An 11626-nucleotide genomic window follows, 5' to 3' on the forward strand; every position below is an offset into this window, starting at 1 on the left:
TTTATAAATACTTGTAAGTATTTTTCTTTCTTCTATTTCTTAATTAAGGTTGACTCAATTATTGAGGAGGCTTGAATCTAGTGGTTAAGGTTGACAGCCTGATAAGTATATTTAGTGTGTTTTTAGTGTATTTTTATTAGTTGATTTTGGTGTGTTTTAACTACTTTTATAGCTAATTAACTAGATTTCTAGTGAAAATGTGCATTTTATAGTTTAAAGTGTAAAAATTACATTTCTATGGATTTTAATAGTGAAAATTTCATGTTTTTATAGGTTTAATGATTCAATCATCAATTGGAATGAATTGAGAAGATAATTAGATGATTATTGATGATTTGAAGTGATAAAAAGAAAAAATGAAGAGCAAAATACTCAAAGGATGAAATGCAAGTTTTCTAGCTTTGATATCTTGTGCTATTTTAACTATATCTTGAGCTACAAGTATTGGATTGGGGTGATTCTTGAATCATTTTGAAACTAAGAGATAGATCTACATTTGGTATGAAGACATCAAAGTTCATTTTAGTCGTTTTCATTGTCAAAAAGTTGAAATACATAAGTGAATTTTCATAGTCGAAAGCTAAAATAGAGTTCTGACCAGTTTAGGATATTTTGGTCATTTCTCGGTTCACAGAGCTCCAAATTGGATGATTATTAATACATTGGAAAGTAACTCAAAGAATTACAATTTTCATACTTTGTACAAGAGCTAGTTCAGCCTCCATCATCAAAAAAATGTCAGTTAAAGTTGGACAAAAAACAGAGCAAGGATGAAATCTGCCCAAGATGAGCAAACCTACAAACAGAGTAAAATGGGGGGTCAAAATGCAGGCATAGGCCGCATTTTCTACTTGCATTTTCATGGATTTCAAATGCAACTTGCTCTGTGATAAGTGAATATTGCGTATATTTTGTATAGTTTTGCACGAGCGTTTGTCATATTTTTAGAGGATCATAGCCATATTTAAGCTCTTTTTTGTGCAAATTGTTTCAAGTGTTGTTTAGTGATTGGAACTTGCAAAATGAGTAGATTAATGTATAAACATATGATATTTTATAGGTTGTTAGTGCATGAGGTATGTACATAAGATAAAGAAGAGATAAAGTGCTAGTTGGAGGATAACGGACAAGTGAAACAAGGAGCAAACTGGAGCGAAAGAGGAAAGAATTTGAAGATGGAAACAGGGGAGAGGGATCCGAGCTCGGATCCATTCTCATCTCCTGTGATCTGAGCCCTCGTCCGAACTTCTGGAGAAGTGGATCAGAGGCCAGGCGATCCAAGCTCAGATCGCTTTGAAGAAGGCCTCGGATCCTGCATGAAGAAAATGTTGTGGCAAGAGGATCCAAGCTTGGATCACCTTTTCACCCCTCGAATCCAAGCCTCAGATCTTCCTCTCTCCTCTACAATTTGCAGAACAACTTGTGCTCATTTCACACTTACTTTTTGACTCATGCACAAAATTTCGGCTGGAAGCTGGCAGACCTCTTGTACACTTGAAGAAGTAAGATGTGATGATTTCAATGAGGGGCAAATTTGGAAAGAAAATGAGGAAAAGACATTATTAGAGAGGAGTAGAACATGGTAAAAGGAGTGCATATCAGATTTTAGTTTTAGAACTTAGAAATTAGTCTTATCTTGTTCTCTCTAGCTAATAACTTTTGTGGAGAACAATTGGAGACTTCATTTTACCCATTTTGTTGAAAAAATTGAAGATCATTGGGAGTTTCTTCATTAACCTTAGCTAAGCTTTCTCTAATCTATCTTTTACTTGTGATTCATGATATGTTCATGCAATGAAACTATGTGTTTTCTTGTTATATCTTACATGAGTAGTAAACTTCTAGATCTAGGGAGTAGATGAAGATTATGGCTACTTGATATGAAGTGAATATGATTTACACTTGTTACACCTTGTATTAACTTGTTTACTTGTGCATGCTTTTGTTGTTGTTTGATCACCAATAACAAGCTCTTAGTTATTATTATTCAATGAAAATTGATAATAATGATGGAACAACATGACTAGAGCTTAAGTAGTAGACTCATGAGAATAGAAGTATACTAAAGTGGATTAAACTTGCATTTTATGAAGAAAACAAGAGTAGAACTAGTATTTCACTATGAGAATAGGGAAAACTAGACTATTCTAGACCATTTCATAATGAGAATGAGATTTGGTAATATTGGAAATGAATCTCTAGTTAAACAAGGGTTGTAACAAGAGGTAAATCTATTCATTTGTATTATTTATGCCATAAGTGGAATCAACATTCCTAGACTCAAGTATTTAGTGAATTTTTCTCCATTTGTTATCTTGCAATTGTCTAGTTAAGACTTGTAGGTAGTAGTAATTTTATATTCTATTGCTTAATTTGATTGTAGTCTAAATAATATAGTAAGTAAAGGATCTAGTACTTGTTTAACTTGCTCCTCGTGGGATCGACCCGATATATGCCCTAAACTACTAATTTGACCTGTATACTTGCAGTCAAACGGGTATAAATCAGAATTAAACTTGCACTTATACCAAAAACCCGTCACTCTGCACTTTGTGCTCTATTCACACATCCTTTTTTACCGCTTTTTTCTGCAAAGATTCCGGTTGGAAATGATCAGATGAGCATGGAAGCTTTGAGACGCAATCTTTGAGAGTTTCAAAAATAAAAAATGACAACTAGAAACAACTCATTTGGTTCTTAAATTCCTCTATAAATATAGGCCTTGGAGAACATTTTCAAAACTTTGGAATGCTAGGGAAACTCCACAAAAATGTAGTCTTGACTAGATTGTACTTAGTTCATTAGTTAGGGTAGATTAGTATAGTTAGTGTAGTTTATCCATCTTGTATTTGTAGTTAGATTTGGATGAAAATTTGAAGAGTAAAGATAGAGAGTTTGAAGCTTATGTGGCAAGGGTGGCTTCTCTCCTAATACTTTCTCTTTTGTATTTGATTTTATGTTTAACTATAATGCAAGTTTGGTGTTTGTTTTCATGTTTTACTAAAGTTTATGCCTAGAGTTATGGATGAACTTTCTATATCTTGTTTGTGATGTTTACTTAGTTATTTGATGACGTTATTTTGAGCAAGTTATTTATCACTTTTGCTTTTCTAATCATGATTAACCAGCTATTAATTGTGATAATTTTAAGGTGTTAAGTCTGCAATGAGAATTGAAATTTAATACTAGTTTAAGGAAGTGATAACTTATAGTCAAACAGGTATAAATCGATACTAAACTTACACTTATACCAAAAACCTGTCAAGTTTTTGACGCCATTGTCGGGGAGCGGCAATATTAGGACCTAATAAGTTTTATTAATTTGGACCTTTATATTAGATTAGTTGATATTAGTATAGTGAAAATTCTTGTTAATATTTTGAATTGAATTTTTATTTATTTTGCGATATAATTACTACATTGTCTCTATTCTTCATTTTTGTAGTGTGTGCACCGGGCGTTACAGGTAGTAGCATCTTTTGATCCAGAAATTGAAAGGACACTATGTAAACAATGAAGGCGTACACCACAACAAGAGGAAGGAATGGTTCAGCAACCAATTGAGGGAATTGCAATAGAGCTACCGTTTGAAAAAGAAATGGCGGAAAACGAAGCAAATAGGCAAGCTCTTAGGGATTTCGTTCTATCGGGAACTCAAGGATCTCAAACAAGTATAGCGCGGCCAACGGTAAACGCTAATAATTTTAAAATTAAAACATCACTTATCCAAATGGTTCAACAATCTCAATTTGGAGGTAATGCCGTAGAGGATCCCAATGTACACTTAGCCACATTTTTGGAGATATGTGATACTATTAAAATGAATGGAGTTAGTGATGGTGCAATAAGGCTAAGGTTGTTCCCATTTTCATTAAGAGATAAGGCTAAAATTTGGCTACACTCACATGCTCCCAACACTTTCACCACATGGGATGATTTATCATGAGTATTTTTAAATAAGTACTTTCCACTAGACAAGACGGCTAAGTTTAGAATGGATATCACTAGTTTTAGCCAACAAGAGGGTGAATCATTATAAGAGACATGGAAAAGATTTAGAGATTTGTTTCGAAAATGTGCACAACATGGACTTCTCGATTGGCTAATCATACAAACTAATAGTTTATCTTTCTCCACTAAAACAACTATTGATGCAGCCGCAAGTGGAGCTTTAATGGGTAAATTACCTCAAGAAGCTCAAATTTTAATAGAAGAAATAGCCGCAAATAACTACCAATGGGCCAATGAGAGAGGTAATCCAAGATGCCACGCAGGTATGATTGAAATGGACACTCTCAACATGTTGAGAGCCCAAATGAACAATATGGTAAAGTTACTCAATAGACAAGTCGGAGTTGGTCCAAGTTCATCTAATGCACATGTAGCTTATTGTTCAATATGTGGAGATGAACATGATACTAATGATTGTGTTGATTGTGAGCAGGTACAATTCATCAACAACTACAATCGAAATGCTCAAAATAACCCCTACTCAAATACTTACAATCCGAGGTGGAGAAATCATCCAAATTTTGGATGGAAAGATCAAGGCAATCAACAAAGGCCAACCAAGCTGCCGGGATTCCAACCAAGGCAACCACAATCGGAAACTAAACCGAGTTGGGAGATCACGATGGAAAAGCTTGTACGGATAGGTTCAAACGAGTAGAAGGAAGATTGGACCAACTTACTATAATGTATAGGAATGTTGAGGTCCAAATTGGCCAAATCGCTAGTTCTTTGAATAATAGAAATCAAGGAGAATTACCTAATAAAACGGAGGTGAATCCTAAGGAGCATGTCAAGACCATTACTCTTCGTAGTGGTAAACAATTAGAGGATCCTCCGGTAGTTGAAATTGGGAAAAATGAGAGTGAAAAACAAGAAGAAAATGGGAGGAACCAAGAGGCAAGTATGGAGGAAGATAGTCAGGAGAAACCAAAAGAAAATCAACTATCATCTTCCACTACCATTCCAATACCTCCGGCGGTCCCATTTTCTCAAAGATTCAACCCAAATAAGTTTGATAAAGATTTTGAAAATTTTGTTAGAATTTTCAAACAATTGCATATTAATATCCCTTTTGCTGATGTTATTTTGCAGATTCCTTCATATGTGAAATTTCCAAGGAGATCATAACACGAAAAAGGAAATTAGAGGATTACGAAACAATAGCATTAACGGAAGAGTGCATTCCATTATACAAAACAAACTACCACCTAAATTGAAGGATCCGGGGAGTTTTCTATACCTTGCACCATTGGTAACATCGACTTTTCTAAAGCATTATGTGACCTTGGTGCTAGTGTATCATTAATTCCTTTAACGGTGGCTAGACAATTAGGTTTGCATGAGTTTAAATGCACTAATATTACATTGCAACTAGTGGATAGGTGTGAGGGCCCAAAAATTTAATTTTCGATTTAATTGTGGTTGGAAGTTGAAGCTTGACAAAATTGACCAAGAGACAAAAGCAAAACTTGGATTTCACTTGGCACTTTGACTTAGTTCTATTAACCAAGGCAAGACCAAAAACAACAAGAGACAAAGAGGAGGAGAGCCGGGTGAGAGCAAAAAAAGAAAAAAGGGGGCCAAAAGAAAAGAAAGGAAAAGAAGACTTTGACTCTACTCTAAATAGATCAAGTCTTCCTAATTAAGCAAAGTAAACAACATAAAAGAAAGAGAGGGGAGGGGAAGTCGGGCAAGCTAGACAAGAAAAAGGGGGGAGAGAGGAGAGCCGTGAGAGAGCGAGAGAAAATAGAGAGGAAAAGGGAGAAAAGCAAGAGGAAATCTGGGAATTCAATCAACCATTTATTCCTCCAATTATGTGTGAAAGCAAGGAGAAGGAACGATTGACTGCTGGCTGTCTTCATCATTTCTGTCCAGCTTTGTTTCTTGAAGATTGAAAGGTAACCTGACTTCCTAGGTCTCAATTTTTATGGTATAGCTTGTAGTAGTAACTAGAAGTTGGAGTTACTAAGTTAGGAACTAATTTCATAGCTGGAAATTCGTGGGTTTAAATTGATTGAATGAATTTGGCAGTTTTGCTTACTGTTCCAAATTTCTTGTCTGAAACTGGCTTGAATATTCGAGTATGATGGAGGCTGAATTAGCTTTAGAACAAAACATGGAAGTTGTATAGAATTGAGTGTAGATTATTCCTGTAGATTTTCACCTCAATCAGAACAGGGTATCTTGTGAAATGACTATTTTACCCCTGCTGCCCTGTTTTTGTTAGACATGATAATCTGCCTCCATAATTGCTTCGTTTGGCTGGGAAGATGAATGAATTAGTTTTTGATGCCTTCTTAAGAATTGTAGCCTTTTATCTTAGATTTCAAATGGTTTTGGAATTACCTGAATCGGAGTTGTGTGTGCTGATATATGATTGAATGAATCAGGACTGCTAGTTGAATTTCACAGTGAGCTTCAAACTGGAAAATCTGGGGGCTTTTTGGGTAAATTTGGCTAGGTTAGGGTGGGAACTGAGTTGAGATGTCTCCATGAGAATTGTAGAGCTATGTCTTAGCTTCGAAACGGTATATCGTTTGTTTCAATCCGATAAGTGTAGCTCAAGTTGTGCTTAAAATGCTAAAAGGGGACAGTGATATGTGATATTGAACTTTGTGTTTTAGGAATTGGATTTGGACAATAATCAATTGTGGTGAATGGGGATCATGAGCGGTGATTGGTGAGTGTTCCTTATTTGTTAAAATCTTTTCTTAAGTGTATTTGCCATTACTAGAAGGGTTTGCAAAATGGATTTGTGAACTGTATGCTCTTTATAAGGCATGTGTGTACTTTATCGCACTCACCTAAGAACATGTGTTTGATTTGAGCAATTAGGATTTATTGTATTAGCTGCCTTATGTGATTAAATGTGATTAAATGAGACTTAAACGGGGGTGTACCTTGTCGCACTCGATCTAGGTCTCAATATTTCGATATTGGATGTGTGATATGTGATTGGATGTATATATGTGATAAATCTTGTTTTATTACATGTTTGGCTTGATAATTATGGCAAGGTGTTCCTTAATTTGAATGGATGAACTTGTGTGTGTTTAAGTATAGGAAGAGGAAAAATTTCTATTTTGAATCTTTCATGTTGGCCGAAATTTTTGGGACGAAATTTCAGATTTTTGGAGCTTTTATTTGAGTTAAAGTTTTTACCAAAATAATGGATTTTAAGTGTATTTGGGTTGATTAAACCGATTAGCTCTTCAAAGGAAAAGAAAGGAGTGAACTTGTTAAAGTGAAAACTAGAAATTTGCTTTCTGGAACATCAGACCAGTTTCGGGAAAACAGTTATCTTTTGGTGTATACCACTCCAAATCGAGTCCTGTTTGTTTGGTTTGAAACTAAACACATAAGGCTACAATCCATGTAAATTTCAGGGGCTAACTCATTTTAGGTGATTTTTGGTGATTTTTCCAAGTCTGCTGGAAAAACAGAATTTTTGCTGCCCTGCATTTTACTGTAGCAATCTATTGACGGAAAAACTGGGCAAAATCCGTATGGAATCTCATCAAGATGTCTTCTACAAAGTTTTAGCCGTTTCAATTAGGTTTCCAACGGTATCAACCATGCAAATTTTGGACTTGTAAATATTAAATTACGCTTCTCTAAATGTTTCTGCCATAAACCTCCAGTTTCCTGATTTTTACAATAAACATGAAAATGACTTGATATTTTTGCTTGATCTTGAATATGCACGTGAATGATCGTGATTATACATGTCTCAGGTGAATACGAGAACTCGGAAGAACTCGTTTAGTCGCTTCATTTTTTTCTCTCTCTCACGACTTTTGGGTGAGTATTAAGTGCATGTGAAGTGTTTAAATGCAATGTTTCTCGTACTTGCTAGTTAATGAAGTTAGGGTGTACTTTATCTCCCTTGTCCTCTCTTTCATGAAATTGCTTGTTTGATAAGTGATACGTGTTACATGTAAATGCAAATGAAAGTGTTTTTCGTGAGCATTGAGCGGCAGAATGTATCATGCCCTTTTAGGGTAGGAGGTACCGCTCATCTCGTCTCAATGCTATGACCAAATCTTGTCGATTGGAGCTTCGTTTCATCGACCTAAAAGTGAATGGGGGGGACGCCCCAACCCATTGGCTAGCCTTGTAACTCGAGCCGGCAAGGGTTTGGTCGAGAAACTTGGTGAACCTTGGGAAGTGTTATAACTTGATCCAAATAAAGGGTCTTGCTAGGTATACTTGTTAAGTGATACCATCTACATGCTTGTTTGGTTACGGATCCAAGAGGGTGTCATGATCGCTAGAGGTAGTAAGTGGAGTTCTACATGGATAACTGTGAAAGTTAACGGAGGGTCAACTACCTGAGCTTGGATCGCGCATGGATTAGCTCCTGAGAGCTCCTGTATCCTTTTATTGTGATTAAATTCCCTACTTGCTTAATGCTTTGAAGTTACTTGTTACTCAAGTTATTGCTTTATATTGTGTCTTTGCTCGCATGCTTGCATGTTTTTCCCTTGGCCTCACTGAGCGTTAGCGCACCCCAATTTGTTTTTCTTAACAGGTTTGGAAGTGGAAGTTTTGAGACTTAAGTAGTGACCCCCTTTGGGTAGAACTAGTCGTTATCTTTAATTCTGGGACTCCATAGTGTAAAACTTATGATTATTTTTGGGCTTTTGGTGTTGTAAAAGTACATTGGAAATCTTGGATGTAATATATAAGCATGAATAGTTCTTTTATAGTTTAGAGTACATGATTGTTTTAGTGGAGTATTTCATGTGATATTAGAGTTTAGTTTGTAATTTACTTGAAGATTGTAATGAGCCCCGGTGAGAGTTGGGCAGGCGGCCCGCCGAACCCTTTGGTTCGCCTTAGGGAAAGGTGGGGCTGTCACAATAGGTCTATTAGACATCCATTGGGAGTGTTGGAGAATGTATTATTGATTAAGGTTCAAAAATTTATCATTCCTGTGAATTTTGTGGTCTTAGATATGGAAGAAGATATATCTATGCCAATTATTCTTGGTAGACCATTTCTAGCAACTGTAGGTATTATTATTGATGTCAAAAATGACAAACTTAAATTTCAAATAGGTGAAGAAGAGGTAGAGTTCAATTTGAATGAACTGAAAAAATACCCTTCTTTTACTGATCATGTTTGCTCTATTGGCACTATTGATAATTAAACTAAACCAAGAGTTAAGCCGAGTCAATTTTGATTTCGACCCTCTTGAGATTTGTTTATTGAGTTTAGGCATGCAAGAGAGAGATTATGAAAAGATTGAAGAATTGACAAAGTACTTGGATTTTCAAGCACCCTATAAAAGGGGTAATATTTATGAAAGTCTTGGTCAAGAAAAAGGGTTACCACCACTTTCGGAGATTGAACCTCCAAAATTAGAGTTCAAATCACTTCTAACTCATCTAAGGTACGAGTTTTTTGGAGAAAATAATACTTTACCGGTTATTGTTAGTGCTCACCTAGATGAAGAGCAATGTGCAAAGTTGCTAAGAATTCTAAGAAGGCATAAGAAGGCAATTGGATGGACAATTTTGGATATTAAGGGTATAAGTCTTTCTATATGTATGCACCGCATTCTATTGGAGGGCAATTACAAACCGGTGGTAGAAACGCAAAAAAAACTCAATCCAAATATGAAAAAAGTGGTAAGAAATGAAATTCTTAAATGGCTCGACGCAGGTATAATCTTTCCTATCTCTAATAGTGTTTGGATTAGTCTTATTCATGTTGTACTTAAAAAGGGTGAAATCACTATAATTATGGGTAAAAATGATGAAATGATTCCATCTCGAGTTGTTGTTGGGTGAAAAGTGTGTATTGATTATCGTAAGTTAAATGCGGTTACAAGAAAAGACACTTTCATTTATCCTTTCTTGATTAATTATTGGAACGAATAGCCGGTTATGAATTTTATTGTTTTCTTGATGGTTTTTCAGGATATAACCAAATAGTTATAGTTCTAAAAGATCAAGAGAAGACCACGTTTACTTGTCCTTATGGCATTTTTGCCTTTAGAAGGATGCCATTTGGCCTATGCAACACCCCTGCTACCTTTCAACATTGCATGATGGCCATATTTTCTGATTATATTGAGAAAATTATGGAGATATTTATGGATGATTTTTCGATATATGGCTCATCTTTTGACCATTGTCTTCATAATTTGGATTTGATTTTGCAGAGATGTGAGGAAACAAATCTTGTGCTAAATTGAGAAAAATGGCATTTCATGGTATAAGGAATCATTTTAGGGCACAAGATTTCCTCTAAATTAATTGAGGTGAATAAGGCAAAGGTTGAAGTTATTGAACGAATGCCGCCTCCAAGCAATGTTAAGAGGATAAGAAGCTTTCTAGGACAAGCAGGCTCTTATAAACGCTTTATTAAGGATTTTTCTAAAATTAGTAAAGTCATTGTATGATTTATTATGTAAAGATACCTTTTTTCAATCTGATGATAATTGTTTTGTAGCTTTTGAAAGGTTGAAGAAGGAACTGATTTCAGCACCTATTATAACTTCACCGGATTGGTCGCTACCATTTGAATCGATGTACAATGCAAGTGACTATGCAGTTGGAACGGTTTTGGGGCAAAGGAAGGAAAGAATGTTGCACGTCATTTACTATGCGAGCAAATTACTGAATGAAGCACAAGTCTATTATGCAACAACGGAAAAAGAACTATTGGTGGTGATATTTGTTTTAGATAAATTTAGATCCTATATAGTAGGATCTAAAGTTATAATCTATATGGACCATTTGGCTCTCAAATATTTGCAACATAAGAAGGACGCGAAATCTGGCCTAATTTGGTGGATTCTTTTGTTGCAGGAATTTGATATGGAGATAAGGGACAAAAAGGGATCGGAGAACCTCGTGGCGGATCACCTATCACGACTAGAATATCTCCAGTCAATGACCAAGTTCCTATTCAAGAGAAATTTTCTGATGAATTTGTCCTAACCATTGTCAATTCTCCATGGTATGCTGATTTCGCTAATTATTTGGTAAGTGGAATGATACCAAAAGATTTTAATTATCATAAAAAGAAGAAGTTCTTGCATGATGTGAAAAATTATTTTTGGGAGGAACCATTGCTTTATAGACATTGTGCAGATGGTATGGTACGTAGATGTATTCCCAAAGATGAGGTACATAATGTCTTATATCATTGTCATAACGTAGAAACGGGTGGTCATTTTAGCACTTCAAAGACCGTGACAAAAGTATGGCAATCGGGATTTTATTGGCCAACTATGTACTAAAATGTTAGAGAATATGTTAAAAGTTGTGATACATGCCAAAAAATCGGGAATATCTCAAGAAAAATTGAAATGCCCCTTACTACTTTCTTAGAAGTTGAATTATTTGATATTTGGGAGATGGATTTTATGGGACCATTTTCTAGTTCTTTTAATAATAAGTACATCTTAGTAGCAGTGGATTATGTTTTAAATGGGTGGAGGCAATTGCTTCGCCTACTAATGACTCTAAGATTGTATTTCGGTTCCTTAAGAAAAACATTTTTAGCAGGTTTGGTATTCTTAAAGCCATAGTAAGCGATGAAGGGAAGCATTTTTGTAATAATTAAATTGACTCTTTATTACTTAAGTATGGTTGTAGGCACA

At 35.4% G+C, this 11626-nt stretch overlaps 1 non-coding gene across 1 annotated transcript; it reads right to left on the bottom strand.

The window, feature by feature from the left end:
* Positions 1-3985: 3985 nt before the first annotated feature.
* LOC113700254 (small nucleolar RNA R71) lies at positions 3986-4093 on the bottom strand. The gene has a single exon (XR_003450598.1). It is a non-coding gene; the product is annotated as a small nucleolar RNA R71 (small nucleolar RNA).
* Positions 4094-11626: the final 7533 nt, after the last annotated feature.

This window comes from Coffea arabica, chromosome 7c (assembly GCF_036785885.1).
Source record: "Coffea arabica cultivar ET-39 chromosome 7c, Coffea Arabica ET-39 HiFi, whole genome shotgun sequence".
In the NCBI taxonomy this organism is placed as follows: Eukaryota; Viridiplantae; Streptophyta; class Magnoliopsida; order Gentianales; family Rubiaceae; genus Coffea; species Coffea arabica.